The sequence below is a fragment of the Phodopus roborovskii genome, unplaced genomic scaffold (assembly GCF_943737965.1).
Source record: "Phodopus roborovskii unplaced genomic scaffold, PHOROB, whole genome shotgun sequence".
NCBI classification, from domain to species: domain Eukaryota; kingdom Metazoa; phylum Chordata; class Mammalia; order Rodentia; family Cricetidae; genus Phodopus; species Phodopus roborovskii.
This window is the reverse complement of record NW_026125264.1, coordinates 3,994,564-4,012,779: the sequence shown is the minus strand read 5'-3', so window position 1 is coordinate 4,012,779 and position 18,216 is coordinate 3,994,564. Positions and strand designations below refer to the sequence as shown.

General features: G+C 49.3%; 1 protein-coding gene across 9 annotated transcripts in view; it reads right to left on the bottom strand.

Moving 5' to 3' along the window:
• The window catches only part of Snph (syntaphilin), a 40,346-nt gene extending 22,353 nt beyond the window's left edge, over window positions 1-17,993 (bottom strand). For 6 of the 9 annotated variants that reach the window (XM_051193779.1, XM_051193813.1, XM_051193851.1 and 3 more), the window contains exons 1-2: window positions 17,849-17,993; window positions 17,541-17,647 (exon numbers count right to left, since the gene is read on the bottom strand). The gene's annotated coding sequence lies outside the window, so the exon portion shown is untranslated. The remainder of the gene's footprint in view (window positions 1-17,540; window positions 17,648-17,848) is intronic. The other 3 variants (XM_051193822.1, XM_051193861.1, XM_051193885.1) reach the window with 1 other exon arrangement.
• Window positions 17,994-18,216: the final 223 nt, after the last annotated feature.

Here is an 18,216-nt window from a genome sequence, read left to right as displayed (position 1 = left end):
AGCTAGATTTTTAACATTTTTTTTCTCGTGATTTCATAGTTAAAACGACTGCCCTGAGCAGTGTTAAAACAACTATATGGCGTTTCTCTGCACAGGAAGGTTCTTTCACAGAGAAAGACATTGGTCAGAAACACTTCACTGAGGCATGAGCCATACCATTGGCTGTATGTCTGTGGATATGAATCAACGCATATTAAGTAAGATATACTGAAACAGAAATACACATGAGGGTATGTGTGGATGAAAATGTGTCAGAGGCCAACAGAAACATGTGCATCTGGGGTAGGACTTCCAGCAGGTGACAAGATAGCCTTTGGAGCCTGAGCAAGCACAAAGGCCAAACAGAACCAAACCTTCTATATCTTCTCCTAGGTTCTGCCATGCACTGTCTCTAGCAGTGACTGTCCACCAAGAGTCTATGGCCTGAGAGTCAGAGACAGGTATTCAGATGGTGGCACACACAGCAGGCCCAGGCCTATACTGCAAGCAGTGTCACACTATAGGCCACCTCCCTTTGCCTTGTGTCTGTATATAGTGACCATTGATAAATTAAGAGATTCCTAATTATGTGAAAATCCATTGTTTCTGGCTTGCTATGAACAAATCAAAGACCCTACAGCTCTGTATGAATATTCCAGAATAGCAATGGAGGCCAAATCTGTGAAGTGTCTCCTCCCAGGAAGCTGAAAAGAGCTCTCCTGATTGGTCTGGTTGCTTTGTTAGCTGTCTGATAGGGTAAGGCATTTCTGCTGTCCTCTAGAGACATTCTATAGACAAAGGACTTGAGCCTGGGGTGCAGGATGGCACTTGTGCAAGACCCTGAGGCCATCAGTGGTAAAGCTAGTATTTGGAGCTTATGCTTGCGGTTTAAAACCCGGGTGCTGTGATGTCAGTGGGTAGGCCAGCCCTGCAGTGCTATTGCCAGGAGTTGGTGAAAATGCTGGACTGGGCTGAAAGGGCAAGGACCCGAGGGCTGTGGAGGACACAGAATGCACCTCTGGCTGCTCGGGGCCAAAGCTCTCTCCTCCTTGCAGCCGGTGCACAAGATCTGCACTTGGTAAAGCAACTCACCCTTCATTGGTTCTTTTGACACTGGGCGCTAGCACAACCCTCTCACCTGCCTTTTCTAAGAGCACACAGGAGCGTTACCACAGGGACTCTGGTATGGCAGGAAGATGATGTGAACTGTCCTAGGACAGGACTGAGCTAGAACCAACTCTCAGCTGAGGACTGGACGTGAACCTCAGCTGCTCCTCAGCTGCCCCTCCCCGCCAAATGAGGGTCAGCTGCAAAGACCTGTTTGGTGATGCCTGCAAGAAGCCACAACACCTTTCAAACCAAGGCACTGGGAAACGCATACCAAGAAGGTTCCACACTGCAGCTTCATTTGGACTAGGTCAACTTCTGTCCTTTGGCGGCTGGGTGTTGTGTAACCCAGACCAGCCTCAAACTCAATTAAAACTGAGACGAGCTTTGGACTTTTGATTCTCCTGCTTCTACCTCCCAGGTGCTGGGAGCACAGGGGTGAGCCACCATGACTGGCTCACTCATAAGCTAAATATACTAGTATACACCTTTAAAAATGGTGGCTCCCCCCTAAGCCACTCCCTACCTCTCCCTCCCACCACTAAGCACAGGGTATTTTCTTTTCCTTTTATTTTTCAGGCAAGGTTCTTTGTGTAGTCCTGGTTGTCCTGGAACTCACTCTGTAGACCAGGCTGGCCTCAAACTCTGAGACCCTCTTACCTCTGCCTCCTGAGTGCTGGATTAAAGGTGTGTGCCACCACCACCTGGCTTGCATGGAGTACTTTCATGAGAAGGTGTTGTTATTGTTTCTGCGTGGTTCTAACCATAGTATATACACAAATTTGCATCTTTTAAAAATCTAACATGGTTTTAGAATTGTCCATATGGTGCAGTCTTTATAAAACGTGTTTTGTGGGGGCTGGGGAAATGACTCAGCGGGTAAAGTACTTGTACAAGTATGCAGAGCTGTTGGAATCTCCAGAACCTGTGTAAATTCGTATCTGCAATCCCAGTGCTCTCAGTGAGAAGGGAGTGGAGGCAGGAGAATCCCCGGAAGCTTGAGGGCAAACAACCTGGCAAACGCAGCCGCAGCAAGGGTGAGGACTGACACTCAAGGCTGAAGGCTGTCCCCTGCCCTCTCCACAAATGCTGTGGCATGGTTGTGCCTATACTCGCACACAGGAACATGTGCCACACACCCACATGAACAAAGACACACGTACACACACATGCATACATGCACAGTGTCTTATGGCCTGCATAATCTTCTGTCACTGGTCCACAGTGGTTAACTTTCCCCTTCTGCCGAACACTAGTACATTCTCACCATCAAAGCCAGTGCAATAATTGCTATCTTTGTCCATAGCCATTGTTCTAAATGTAGTGTTATTTCCTCAGGTTGGATCCCTGGGTGGATTCCAGGATCAACAAGTCTGAACGGTCCGCCAAGCTGCCTTCTTGAAGGATAGGTTGCCAGCTGACTCTTCCCACCCATAACATCTGCACAATGGCCAGAGTTTCCATCTGGTAAAGCCATTGGACCTGACCAAAGCCTTAAAGGGCAATCTCAAGCTCAGACACAAGAGCCATTCAATATAAGTTTGCTTTCTGTTTTCCCTTGTGGCCAGTGTCTTCACACCTCTGTAGCAAGGGCGAAAATTATGGCCAAGCTCAAAACTGATCTAACCCCCAAACTGAAAGCGAACCTGTCACCATGGTCTCCTACTCCAATCACAGAACCTCCTGGTGTCTCAGGACCTACCAAGCATCTGTGTCTGGTGTGTCTTAGCCTCTGATGCCAATAGTCCAAAGTATCAAGGCACAAATTGGGAAGGGGCTTGACACACAAGCAAGTGTTTCTGAAGGAGTCAGAAGGGAGCCCTTGAACATGGTTCTGATGAATGTCTGTGGAGGGACTCTCCAAGTTTGTGTGTGTGTGTGTGTGTGTGTGTGTGTGTGTGTGTGTGTGTGTGTGTAGCAGTTTTAGAATGCCGTGGTGGCTGAGAGGCCTGCCATAGTAAGAACAGAGGGGCCACAGAGAGCTAGGCTGGGCCAGGAGGTGTGTGGGTGTGTGCAAGTGCTGGTAGGTTTAACGTCAAGTCAGGTTTAATGCTGAAGGTCAGCTTTAAGTCATAATAGACAGCCTTGTGCCGGAGATGAGGCGGAGAGGCTGTAGTGGAGCAGGTAAGAGATGGTGAGATATTTAAAGGGGCTGTGGAAGCTAAAATAAGATGAAAGGGGAGAGACCAGAGCAGAAATGACTTCAAGAGGCATTTAGGAGGTCAATTCTTCAGGGCCCAGAGATGGTTCTTGAGGGACAAGGGGAAGTGAGGGGCTGTGATGATGCCAGGCCTCCTGGAGGCCATGAACACTAATCACCACCTCCCAGTGTTCTCCCTTATTAGCAGAACCACAATTTTGTTCAAGGATGGCAATGTCCCCAGCTCAAAACTTCTACACTTAACACCCCCAGCTCTGGATGCAAGTCACTGTGGCAGCTCCCATCCGTGCACTATGGGCAGAAACATTTTGGGCCAGAGAACCTGGCCAGCTGTCCATCTGCAAAGGGGAGCATAAGGGCAATGCCTTCAAAGGCAGGGAATCTCCCTGGGTACCTGGAATAGGGCTGGCTTCAGAATCAAGATTTAGCAAACATCTGCTGGAAGGGGCTAAGTAGTTTACAGATGGCCTGGGCATCCTGAGATCCCCAGAGTTACTGTGGGGACCAGAAGGGGGTCTATTATTCTGGGGGTATAGCCAGGGCACCTACCACTGCCTATGACCACACACCTTTTGATCTCCGGATGCACTGGTATCTCCATCCATAAAGTGAAGGTTACACTTCTTGCCTCTCAGAGCTGTTGCCATCCCAGTCTCACCTCTGTGCCTGCTTCCCGATCACCTTGACTGAGTTCACGTGGAGTCACAGCTTTGCCCACGCAGTTGCCCTCTAAGATGTCTCGGGAACCTCTCAAGTCTGCTAGTCTGTCTGGCAAGGTCATCCGGGCGGGGAAGCCTGTGGATGGCTCCGCTACGGTGGAATCCACAGCTTCTACCTGCGGCCCTGATATATATACAGCCCCACCTTATAACTGGCTTTTGAGCCTAAACAATGCCACAAAGCTGTGAAAGACCTTTGCAGGAGGAGGAGGATGCTGCTACTGTTCAAGAGAGAAGGCTGTCACACACCATTCTGTCCTATCCCGCCCAGGCCAGGGCCAAGCTCCACAAACCTTTCTGAATGAGCACTACTCTGCTTCCCACCCACTGCCGGAGGATGGCGATGGTGCAGACACACCCTCCTCATCCTTGGGTGGAGATGAACAGCTGGAGAGCTCAGTCCCCACCTCTCATCCACAGCAAGGCTCTGCTGTCCCCATCTCACAGGTGAATGAGGCAGCAAAGCCAACAGGCTCCTACAGTCACCAGGGGCAGCTCTGGCCCTCTTCCTTGAAAAGCCAGTCATGAATGGGTTCTGCCTAAGCTTGCATGGTTCCTGTTTGCACAGTGAGCCCTAAGGACCCCTGCTCTATAGATACATCCAGGTATTGATCTGTGCTGACTAACAGGTGTGTCCTGCGTCCAACCTGCATCCCTGAGCTGCATCAGGCCCAGGATAGATATGAACGTGGCCTAACACAAAGTGGTGTATGTACTTAAAGTATTATGAGGTTTGGGAGAAACTATCTGAGTAAATGGATGGTGGGGTTCTTGAGTGTGAACTTTGCATGACTGAAGACAGAAAGGACAACACTGTGCCACAATGCGAAAAGGTTGCACACATCTGTGAGATGGCAATGGGGGAGAGCTGGGTCCAGATGCTAGAGTCCTCAGCAGCCCAGCCCCCCTCCACCTCCATACATATACACTGAGTGCAGCCCAGCCCCCTCCATAATACACACTGAATGCAGCCCAGCCTCCACCTCCATACATGCACACTGAGTGCAGCCCAGCCCCCACCTCCATCCATACACACTGAATGCAGCCCAGCCCCCACCTCCATCCATACACACTGAGTATGAAACTCTCATTGGCCCTGGAGGGTAAGTCATAGACTAAAATACAATATTTGCAAAATGTAAATATTTGACAAGAAATGAGTAACTTCGAGAACTCAGTTGCTAACCCCTTTTGTGGGCAAAATATCTGAATAGACACCTCACCAAAAAAGATGCATGGGCTGTAAATAAGCACAGGGAATGTTCCTGCCTTTGGTCATTAGGAACGGCAAATGAAGGCCATGGAGAGGCATCCTCACACAGCATCTAGAACAGTTAAAGGAAAAGGCCAACCACCCCAATATATGAGAGGGCATGGAGGAACCAGATACGTGTGAGCCGATATGGGATAGTGAACTGGGAGTGTCTTGGTTAAACACATGCTTATCAAATGACATGTCCATTTTAGTTACAGAAATTAAATAAGATAACAATGTGTGTCTATCAAAACATCTGCATAAAAATGTTCATAACAACCTTGTTTTGTAGCAGAAAAAGAAAAAAACACATGGATAAACTAAACATGGGTCTTTTCCTCATATAATGAACTACTACCCAGCAATAAAAAGGAGCGAACTATTGCTTTTCTTTTTCAATGTGTGTCTATGTCCATCCATGCATGTATGTACATGTATTTAATGTATGCCTGTATGTACATATGTGTTTATGGATGAACTCACCTGTGGATATACATGTAGACATCAAAGGTCAATGCAGGATGTCTTCCTCCATCGTTATCTACCTTATTTTTTTTTTTTGACACAGGATCTCTAATTGAACCTGGAACTGGCTATGTTGGCAAGGCTTGCTGGCCAGCAAGTCCCCAGACCCCACCTGACTCTTCTTGCCAGTCAGTCCTAGAGCTACAGCTGTGTACAGCTCCTCCTGGCTCTTACATGGATTCTAGGGATTTCCCCTCAGGTTCTCATGATTTCTCAGTAGGCACTTTGCCCACTGGTCCATCTTCCCAAGGCCTCAAAGGTATCATCTAGTCACATATACAACATGACTCAAAATAATTATTTCGTCTGAACAAACCCGGGCCTTCCAGAATGTACACTGTAGGATTACATTTATAGAAACTTCTGAAAACACCAGTGACGGGAAGTAGGAAGGTTGTTGAACAGGCCTGAGGGTATGAGGCTAGAGAGCAACACATTATAAGAGGCAAGAGGAAACTTCTGGGATGAGGCAGGGGATCATAGTCTTAACGAGAGTGGTTTGCTAAAATGACCTAACTATATACTTTAAATACATGCTGCTCGCTGCTTATTGACTATATTTCACCTGAGCTAGGAGGAGGCAAGGGTGGGAGGGATAGAAGAAGGGGGAATAGTGGTGGGCAGGAGGAGATGTAGGAAGCACTCACACAACACACATATGCACTCACTGATGATGAAGCTGCCTCTGGGTTAGCCTCAAAACCCTGCTGGCCAAATATTCCATCTGGTAGAGATACCAAGGCTGCTTGTCATTCCCTCAGCATTTCCCCAGTGTATTTCTAGTGTGCCACACTCATGCCAGGCACAGTATTTCCTGGGGATACTCTTGCCCCAAGAAATCCATCCAAGTAGCCATGGTGCATCTTCCCCAAATTGAACGGAAACAGACACATGCTCCAGCCACCCCATATGGGTTCCATTCCCAGGCTCCATCAGAGCCCTTCTTGGACAGAAAATCTTCAATTAGCTCATGACTGTAACAGACTTCTGCCTTTTATCATTGCTAAACAGACATCCAAGCTGTCTGTTCTTCTAATAATCCGCTAATGGGAGTAAAGTCTTCACAGGATCACAGAAGTTCATAGCAGGAAAGGACCTGAGGGTCCCAAAGCCCATCATCCAGAGTGACTGTCTCCAAATGACCACTTCTCTGAGTGGCCTTTACTCTAAGGGACCATCTTGTTCTGCTGGCACCCAGCCTGTTTAAACCCCCATGGTGAGGAGCAAGCTCACTACCAAATGAAGAGACATGACAAGCAAGAGTCACAGACGTTTTCCTGGAATTTCCTGGGCATCTACTATGGGCCGAACTCTGTAGGAGCACAAATGGAGTTCCCAATCTAGTTTAATTTCACTCCAATTTTGCTCCTCTGAAGCTAAATTACATTGACCAGTCAACAATGAGGTAACAAGGCCAGACAAATTAAGTGATTTCTTCAAGGTAGAGGTTAAAAGGGTTGACCAGGAGACTATCTGTGCTCTCCATAGCTCGGTGAGTGGGGCAAAAGGCCCAACACAGCCTCAGCCTGAGCCCTCCTCTCAATGCGACAGTGATTGTTGGGACCCTTATAATATCCACCTCCTCTCAGTCCTAAGCGACTCACAGGCCAATGTCCCCTCAGTCTTGGAGCTCCACAAAGAGGTAGCAAGGGGTCACCCCACCTCTGACCACACAGAACCTAGCATGATGGCGGAGGGCCTGGGTTCTAAGGAGGAGCTGTGAAGATTGGGGGAGGATTCCCAAAAGACAGCATTTGAGCTGGGCCTTGAACAGGCCCAATAGCAGGGATAAAGTTACATAAAGAGGAAGTGGGTAGTTAAAATGACAGAGGTGGGAAGGAGGAGTACGCAGGGAGACGCCTATCTGAACAGATCAAGTCTGGGGTTACGCAGGGACTTTTCTGGAGTCACAGACCATCAGGGGTCCGTCCTTAGCTCTTAGCTTGAGCTGGCCATGTTCCTACTTTGAAGAGCCAGGGTGAGAGCTGAGGAATGAGGAATGGATGTGCATGGTCTCCTCTGAAAACAGAATGAGGAGAGCAAGCAAAAGAAAAGAGGCGAGAACAGATGTTTGGGGAGACAGCGTCCATATGGTATCGTAGGACCCAGGACCAGTTGCTTAAATTCCCTGTAACTCAGCATCCCTTTGGAGAAAATGCTGTTCCTGGTGGACTCTCAGGAGGCAGCTGTAAGATCCCACATATCTGGGCCTGCATGGGCAGTAGTGTTCTTTGTCACTTGGGGTTTGAGAAGGGGAGAGGGGCTAAGGCCCAGGGGAGGAAGATGATGGGAGGCAGCTCTGGGTGGCTACCGGTGGCACACTGGGCCTTTTCTACATAGGCTATCAGGAGAATGTCCCATCTGTTCTCCAAAAGGAACAAGTTGTCCTTCTCTGGTAGATGAGAACATGGCCGAGGGTGGGGTCACATGATGTATCTGAAGTCCCAGGCTAACAACCAGCAGATCTGGAAGTGAGCCATACCTGACTCTGAAGTCAGTGCTCACCCTGACAGTGAGAAGCTCCACAGGAGCCAGGGCTACTTCAGAGGATGGATCCAGGCCCCTCCCCATAGGCTCAGGGGCCCCAAAGTGAGGGAGGTCGCCTCTGTCACACGGCTGTGTCTCACTGCAGAGGTGATGTTCAGCAAGCCTCTCTCACACTTAGCTCAGTGTCTAAAGTCTGTCACTTCCGAAAGGGAAGGTGGTGTGTATGTGTGTGTGACAGAGAGAGAGAGAGAGAGAGAGAGAGAGAGAGAGAGAGAGAGAGAGAGGAAGGGAGAGAGAGGGAGGGAGAGAGAGAGAGAGAGAGAGAGAGAGAGAGAGAGAGAGAGAGAGGAGGGAGAGAGAGGGAGGGAGAGAGAGAGAGAGAGAGAGGAAGGGAGAGAGAGAGAGGGAGGGAGGGAGAGAGAAAGAGAGAGGGAGGGAGAGAGAGAGAGAGGGAGAGAGAGAGAGAGAGAGAGAGGAAGGGAGAGGGAGAGGAAGGGAGAGGGAGGGAGGGAGGGAGGGAGGGAGGGAGGGAGAGAGAGAGAGAGAGAGAGAGAGAGAGAAAATAGTAAAAATAGTACCAAAATGGTCCCTGTGAGGCTTTGGGGCAGACCTAGGATTTCCATCGCTCCCACTGCCAAAGGGAACAGGGATTATTTGCTTTACAGTCCTTTACCACAGCCCTTACTCTGCCAGAATTTTGGGTCCTCTTCCAGCTTATGGCTGTCCTGCAGAAATGTGAGTGGTGCCTACTGCTTGCGTCACTGTGTCCTGTCCTGGAATTCCGGGCCCTCTGCACTGCAGGAAGAGTCACACACAGCTGCCACCAATGCCGTGCCATCTCTGAAGCTCCTTAGGACATCCTGGCCTATGCAGGAAGCCCCAGTGTCAGAAGTCTCTGAGATGCAGTTTTTTCTTTTGCTGTAGACTTCTTTTTAGTAATGTAGAGCTGTGTGCAGATGCTCACAGAGGTCAGAGGTATCAGAGCTCTGGAGACAGTTACAGGCAGTTGTGAACTGAACTGAACTTGAGTCTTCTAAAAGAGCAGCACCTCTCAAAGAGCAGCAGCCTTCTCCCCAGCCCTAAATGTGCCATTATTGGGGGATGGCCATTGTTAGACGGTTATCCACTTAGCAAGTGCTGGGCTAGGGCTTGCCCTCAGTGGTGTCCAGGCTGTCTCCTGTGACTGGGCTTTGAATGCCTGCAGAGGATCCCCTTTGCCTTTGCCCCTGCAGAGTGCTATTCTGTCTCTACAGCATAGGAAGCCAAAAGGTCAGAGTCCTGACCCTGTCAGCTCTTTTCTCTAGGAGTCCCAGTTTCCTAAACTATGGCAATGTGCTTATCCATGAAGTAGTAGCCTTGGTCCATGTGGTTATCATATGAATCATTATCCAGAGGCAGTTTAGGGGGAGAACACAGCCTCCATGCCAAAACTGTGTGGGTTCTGTCGTATGACAGGCATGTAACCTTGAGCAATTGCTGCCCCTCTCAGAGCCCGGTGCTTTCCTCTATAAAGTGTGGATAACCTACAAGGGGCCTCAGTTGGTGATTTTTTGGGAGGTGAGTACTGAAAACTGGGTCCAGATATGGTCTGTTAAACACAAAAGCAGCTACCCCATCTCTGATCATTGCTCTTGAATCCTTGGGCAGCTTGGCAGCTTCACTTTCTTCTAGCCAGTCCATATTTTGCCTTTCATCTGGGCTGCCAAATCTCCCAACTGTAACATGGCTACTTCACTGAGTGGCAGACAGATTCCATGTCCTCTCTAAAGCTTGCATTCTGGTGACCAGTACCTAATGCTCAAAAGGCAGAGTCCAGCGATGGCTGTTAGTATTTCTGTATGCCAGCCCCTGTATATCATCCCTTCAGACATCTTCAGCCAGGCTAGAAAGCTCCCTGAAGGCAGGGAGAACATCTTGGACCTGAGACAGACACCCAGTAGAATGGATATAAATGAATAGATGTATCTTTGCCTCCCTGACATGTCTAGAATGGAACCTACCACATTAAGTTGCTTGATGAATATTTGATTAACTGGGGCCACAAGAATGCAAACTGCTATCAGTGGCTTCCGTCTGAATCTTTGAAGGTCCCAAATCCATGTTTGTGGGGTTCTTCCAACTAATTATAAGTTTTTCACAGGCCCTTCTTTTAAAACACTCTAGGCTTCTTCTGCAACCAGAGCCCACTTTCCCCACGTGGCCATGTGACAGAGCAGCATGCAGACTGCCTGCCTGCTGGCCAGGTCACATTCCATTAAGCAGAGGACAGCAGTACCTCAACTTCCAAAGACACAAACAGCTTCATCAGGGGCCTTTCCTCATATTTCAAAGTTGAAAGGGTTCCGAAGTTGGCACAAGATACCCCAAGACCAAGTTCTCAGCACAAAGAAGACTTATTTGTCCCAGAAGGACAGAGGGCAGGGAATAAGAGACAAAGATAGGAGATGGGATGAGAGAGGAGGGAACCAGGAAGGCGGGGATTTGTCCTGGAGGGACAAAGGACTGCCTCTGGATAGAGAGGAGACAGGAGTGCCCCATAGGCAAATGACAGTTTATAAAGGGAAAGGGGGAACCATGTGTTAGGATGAGTTGGTTTGTTTTGATTGGGCATGTTAGGTAGGGCATCCAAAAGGGGGCTTTTGATTGCTGGGCTTCAATACTCTGATAGCTGGACCTTGGTGGTCAGCCTCAGGAGGAGGAAGTAGACAAATAAGGGAATAGGCCTTGGTAGCTAGCTTTAGGAATGTAATCTAGTGGATTTTAGCAAGGAGGAGGGAATGGGGGAAGGGTGAGGTCTGGTAGAGCCATGTTTGCCATGCGCAGGGCCTTCTAGAGCCCCCTGAAAAGCAGCTGTATCAGGCTTCACAGGCCACTCAGTAAGACCCCTACTAAGGCTGCCAACCAAGCTTTTGGAGCCTCCACGGTAGGAAGCCTGGCTAGGGCCAGTTTCAAGTGGGTACAGAGATGCCACAGGCCTCAGTCCCCAGGCGTCCTGACGGTGCTGCCAAAAGTGAAGGGCACAACTAGCAACCAGGGCTTTGAAAATGGGGGGTGGGGACGGAGGAAACCAATGAGTGCAAGCTGCCAAAGCAAGGCAAACTCCTAGCCTTGCAGAATGGGCCCACCCTGGCCTGTGCCTGCCAGGCCAGTTTCACTCTGTCCCAGCCAGCAACTGATGAGTGTTGTGTGTCTCGCACTGACAATCTACATCGGAGGTCACCAACGACCTAACACAGGCATAGTTCACTCTGTGCACTGGGAATACTGTGTCACGGTCCCAGTTTTTTTTTTTTTTTTTTTTTTTTTTTTTTAAGCCTTAGTACTGCTGTTTTATTAAGATAGTAATATTCAGTATGTGCTCTCTGGACAGGACCTGTTTTTAAAGCTGAATATCGTCACAGCAGTTATCCAGGCTTCTGCCTAACATATCAGCAGATCTGAGAAGACTGGGCTGGCATACATGTAGCCCAGAGTGGCAGGGCAGGAGAGCTACTGTCTCTTTCCATAGAACACTTGCAGAGGCTACAGCCCAGTCAGTCTGCTCTGCAAGTGAGGCCCCTTGCTTTCGGCTTCGTTTTTTTGGTGAATAGAGCCAATGATCTCAGCAAACAGAGAACATTGTTCCCATTTCACAGAACAAGGAAATAGACTGGGGTGTGTGTGTGGAGATTAAAATCCAAGAAGCCTGACTCCAGCCAACAACACAGGATGCTTGACTGGGGCAAACTAACCCAAATATGGGCAGTGAGTTAGGGCTTTTAAATGTTATTACGGGGGGGGGGGGCTAGAGAGATAGATGGTCAGTGGTTTAAGAGCACTGGTTGCGTTTACAAAGGACCCAGGTTTGATTACCTGAACCCACATGGTGGCTCACAATCATCTGCAATTCTAGTTTCAGGGAGACCAATGCTCTCTTCTGGCTTCTGGGGATACCAGACACGTACATGGTGCACACAGGCAGGTAAAACACCCATACAGCAAAAAAAAAAAAAAAAAAAAAAAAAAAAAAAAAAAAGATAATTATAAAATGTATCATCATCGTCAGAGGGAGGGCTCCAGGGATTTGTGCATGGTGGGCAAGCGCTCTGTCTCTGAGCTATGCCCTCAGCCTACAGTGAGTTTTTTTAGAAGGCAAATGTACTTAGTTTGTGTGGTATCTTTCTTTCTGGGGTTTGGAGCCTGGAGGTGTTCAGGGGCTCTTTTCTTAAGATATCATAGTAAACAAAACTCTGAATCACCTGCAATGTCCTTATCTGGCAAAATAAAAAGCTGGCCAAGCTGTACCAGACTCCCAAAGGTGCAGACCTCTGTGAACTTAAGTCCTTGCTACACAGCCAGCCTGTCCCCACATGACAGCAGGCTCCTGCTGATCCTCCTGACTCAAACCTGAACACACAGGAGTCCATCTATCCATATCTGTAGCGTTCTCTCTTTCAAGAGGTGGCTTTGAACAGAGCCATCCCCAAACATCATCCCTCTAGCAAATCCACAGACCGTTTGTTCCTGCCTCTTGTTACATTATCTGAATCTTCCTCAAGTTACAGTCACCTGCTCCCTATCTCCACTCTCCCTACTCCCCCCACCTGGCCCAGCAAGTAGACACAGAAGAAAACAGCTGTGAAGTCCTTAGCCCATTGAAGCTTGAAGGACCCTCCTCCATTGCCACCTCTCACTCTGGAGATGCAAAGAGGCCTAAGTCAGGCCCCTCAAGTGGACAGCAGGGGGCAGGGAAGGCTCCAGTTTCAGACTTCTCATGCTGGCTCTTTCCACTGCCTCAATTCAGAGGACAGTGCTGGGCATGTGACAAACACTTCATAAATATCCATCCATTAAGAGATGTAGAGCAGCCTGGAACACAGACTTCCCTCTGCTAGGGCCCTTGGCTCAGTGTTCCCAGCACTGAGCACCAGCTGCCCACTCCTAGGGCCTGGGTGGCCTAGACACAGTAACAGGCCACCTGACTCCGAAGTGCAGTTCCTATTGGACAGTTCTGGCCCCTCCCTTTTGAGAAACCTTTAGCAATGACTCCACTTCTCAGGGTGATTGGTTCTTCTTTGTGGATTAGAGGCTGAGGAGAAGCTTCTAAAACTTCCGGGAAGTCACGGGTACCTGACAGACTTTATAACAACACAGAGAAGTCACACTTCTGCAGAGCATGACCGCACACACCCATAATCCCAGTATTTGGGAGGAAAAGGATCATGAGACCAAGGTTAGCTTGAGACCCTGTCTCAAAAAACAAAAAACAAACTTAGCAGATCCTGCTTCTAGAAGCCTTTAAGGACAGGAAAGGGTCTGATTTCCCTGAAACAACCTGTAGAATTCAACTGAAACAGTATCACAGAGTGATTGTAGGTGGTCCCTCAGACTCTGTTGCTACTTTCTAAGCTGCTGGGAGAAGAACTCACAGGCCTTTAACACTGAAACTCATAAAAATCTTATTGTCATTATTCCCCAAATCAGCACAGGAAAAAAAAAAAAAAAAAAAAAAAAAAAAAAAAGAAAGAAAAGAAAAAGATGCCAATGGCATCAGCTCTCTGGGTCTTCTTGACTCACTGGGCAGGAAGGACCATCTCCTACTCTTTCTCTGTCTCCATCCCCCAATTATGTGTCAATATGCCTCCTAGACATCTCATATCTGCATATCGGGCTTCCTGAACCTCAGGATTGGTTCCTGCTCTTTCCCATACCCATGCAGTTGGCCCAGAGCCTAGCTAATGAATGATAACAAACACTAAGCCTTTTTCAAAAGGACTGGGAACCCCTCCACCCTGTGTTGGAATAGGGTCATGTTTTGGACTTTTAGAGCCAGCCAGTTTGAGCAGTAGGGATGCTGACTCTCAGAGGGAGACTGGCTTACCCAAGGTGACCCAGTCTAAGGCAAGGCTCAAACTAAATCATCTCCTTAACCACCCCACTCCCACAAGCCAATGTGTTCCCAGCTTCGTATTCTCCAGGGTCTGTAATATGGTAGTTGTCCAGCTCCGGGCAACACCCTCAGCCTGTCTGCTGGGCTTCCTCACTGCAAAAATGGGTACAATGATGTATGGACTCTACGTATTAGGATGGTGTGAGGAGTAAATAATTGAAGCTATGTTAAAATAGCACACAGGGAACACTCTAAAAGCACATTTGTCATAACTTTCATTCAGACCTAGGCATTCTCCTTGAGAAGGGGGAACCCTTCATCCATCAGCTAAGCAGAGCTCATGGCAAGAGCTCTGCAGCCCTGACTCATACACTCTCCAGTTCAGCCCAGCATGTCCTTTGCAGCAATCATTTTGGGAGATGCCTGATCAGCCCTCTTGATCCTTCACAGCTTCCCTGGTTCTAACACCATTGTTTGTGTGTAAGGGTGTGCACGTGCACATACACACACAGCATACATACACACCACACACACACACACAACCACACATACATACATACACACCCTCCACACACATACACACCACACGCACACAGCACACATACACACCACACACACATATACCACACATACATTCACACACACAACCACACATACGCACCACACACACATATATACATACATACACACAACACACATATAGCACACATACACACTACAGACATACCACACACATATATACACAAACCACACATACATATATACACACACACCACACATACACACACACACACACACACACACCACATACACACCATACATACATACACAGAACACACACTTGTAGACACATGTGGGTGTGTGCAAAAGGTATACATGGGGGTCAGCTACATATATAAAAGGGGCGGTGCTTCTGAGCCAAATAGAATCCCTACTGTCCCTAGGCCCCAGCCTCCTTCCTTCCTAACAGGTATAATTGTTATAAGGACCACCTACAGTGCTCTGGCATTCCATACGTGATATTAGGAATAATAAACAACCATCCATTTTTATTTTTAAAAGTCTTAACAAAATTTCAGAACCAGGCGGAGTTCGAGGGACCACCTAGACAGGCCTCTCCGGTACAGATGGAGATGAGCACCCACTAAAGAACTAAGCCAAGGTGACACATTCAGGTGGTGTTGAGGAGGCAGTTTAATGGCATCTGGGAAGTTGGGTCTTCCCACATTCTACTGCTTTCTTTCTTAGCTTGACTAGTTCTCCTGTGCAGCCCTCCGTCCCTCACCCAGCAATGGCTGGAATCACTCTCCCCAATCCCCTTCAGAGTGGTGTCTCACTAGCCAGGGCCATCTGGACCCTGATTGCCAACCTCGAGTTCCCAGGCACATCTGGCCCCTTTGTCCCTAATGAGGATGCTAGAAGTGCAGATAAAATGTCTGGTAGTTACAGCTGATGACAATAATGAATATTGGTAATCTCAATATAATGGCAGCCAACACCTGTGTAGTGCCTGACCTTTGCAAGTCAACTCACCACAGTTCTTTCCTATTACAGTTGGTTTGGAAGTGTCATCTTCTCAGATGTATTTAACTCAACACATATTAAGCACCTACTTTATGCCTAGTCATGGGCCAGAGGCTGGAGACAGAGAAGCAAAGCCTGGGCCTCTGCCAGGAGGAGCTCATGGTCTAGCACGGTTTTAGGGCAGAAGCAGGTGGGTGGGGGGGTGCACCACTCGTTCTTTTGACCTAACTGGTGCTGCAGCAAAAGCTCCGCCCCACCATGTTGGGAACCTCCTTTATATTGCTGCCAAAAGGCAAAAGGTATCTGGAATAAACTAAAACTAGCCATGATGGATGGCAGGCTGAGAATGACATCAAGAAGGAACCAGAGAATGGGAAATGTGGGCACCCTGAACTTGATCCTTGTTCCAGTGTCAGAAGAGATTCTAGGGAAGGCAAGGATTGATGTGAGATCTGCACGCCTGGCTCCTGCTCTCTGCCAGCACTCAACACTCAGGGGCTTGTATTCCTTGACTGATGCCACCCATGCATGCCAGGGTCTTCCAAGCCCATGGCTCGGTAATATGTGCCTTCAGGCAACCAACCATCATTTGCTAGAACCATTGCAGCTCTTGGGTTGGAAATGTTTGCATCTCCCGGTTGCAGCCTATTATCCCCAGCCCCCCCCCTCTCCCCACAGGGACTCCTTCTACAGGGATGTGGAGGAGACTGGTAGGGCAGAGGAGAACTCCTCTCTCCCCTAATTTACCTCCAAATTCTGAATATGTGAGAACCTACCGTGTCAGTCAAGCTGGCACTGCCTCAAGAGTTCCCATATGACTCCCAGAACAACCTTGGGGAGGCAGGCACCCTTCTCCCCAAGTTTACAAATGAGGAAATTAAGGCTTGGGGAAGGTAAGTAACTTGTCAGTGCAGGGATGTCACCATAGAATTAACTGATTCCCTCCGTGCTGTAGGCCCACAAGGTCAACATTTCACTTGAGAAGTCAAGAGTTAAAGAGATTAACCAAGGGGACCCCAATTATTTCAAGGTCTAAACTTAAATTGTTTTTAATAGATGAGACTCCAGAGTAATCGAAGCCATGCTCAGGTGGTAAACTGTAACTGTACAGACCATCTAGTTCAACTTCTGCACTGAACAAACAAGCAGACACCCACACTTGGGGTCAACAAGCAAGTTAAGGCCCAGAACCTTAGTCTGGTACTTCCTTATACCCCTTGACTTGCAGAGATCAGCATTTCCTGGGAAAATTCTACAGCCCAGCCAGGTCTACACCCCCAGATGAGCAGAGAAGGGCAAGGAAATGGGTAGTAATGTGACCAGCCTTTCCACCCCTGCAGAGTTGAGGCATGGGTACTGTGGGACTTTTCAGGCTGGCAGGTGTTGCAAGCCGTCTGCCTCCCCGCTAGGGAGTGGAGAGAGAAAACAGCACAAACCGCGGAAGCTCCAGGGAGACTGAGGCAAATGATCCCACTCTAGGGATCATGGGAAATTCTGCCAGATCTACTGCAGAGCTCTGATGTTTCTCAGCGGGCAAGATAGGAAGGAAGCAGTCTTAGACACTTGACCTTGGGGTGGGTGTGCGGGTCCAAACAGAAGCTCACATGTTTGCGGAATGCCAGAAGAAGAAAACAAATAGAAGGGCGAAGAGCTAGTTCCCTTAAACCCACCTACTAGATGTCAAGGAAGACCTTGGGTGTCTTCCCTACTGAAATCAGCATCCCCTAATTAGTGAATTTCACGCCAGCGAGAGGAGTCCTTAGGAGGATGCAGGGGGATGGAGGGAGGGTAGGAATGAGTCACGATTAATCCCCTCCTCTGCTAGTGCCCCTACTGGATTGCGCAGCAGCAAGTGGTCTCAAACCGCCCCCGGTGGCCGATCAGGCCCCTTCCGCTCCACCTCGGCCTCCTCACCTGGGTCCACTCGCCCTCCGCAGTCCCGCCGGCTCGCACGACTCCTGCGCCGCTTGGCGCAGCGCCTCTGCAGTCGTTGCAGCAGCCGCCTGGCGGTGATCAGCAACCTGCGGCGGTGGGGGAGAGAGAGACAGGGGCGGGTGAGCGCGGGTGGCCGCAGCCCGCAAGCTCGGAGGACTCGCTGCCAGCCACGGGCTAGGGCAGCTCCTGTGCTTGGCCGGCGCCCCGCACCCCCGCATTTGCACTCCTGGGTGCGGCGGGCGCGGCTGGGCGGTGGGCCCGGAGGTCCCCGGGGTCCTTGTCATCACCTGCGAAGGCTTCCATGTTTTGGGCTGCCCCAGGAGGGCAGCCGGATTGCTCTCCGGAGCCCCAGCTGGAGGTGGCTAGCCGGGTGCTTGCTGGGGCTGGGGCTGCCGGGAGGAAGAAGTGGAGGGCGGGGAAGAGAGGTGGATGGGGGGGGGGGGGGGAATGAGCCAGTCGGCAGCTCGCCTGCAGCTGCGTAAGCCTCCCGTCTTTACTTTCCTTCTTAAAGAGATAGTTGGTCTCGTCCTGAGAGCCCTGGAGCCAGGGCAATCGCAAGACAGCTGAGGGTCCTTTATACCCACCAGGAGTTGTTGCGCAGAGCTGGAGGATGGGGAGGGGTATTTATCCACTGACTTGTCATGTGACCCTGGGA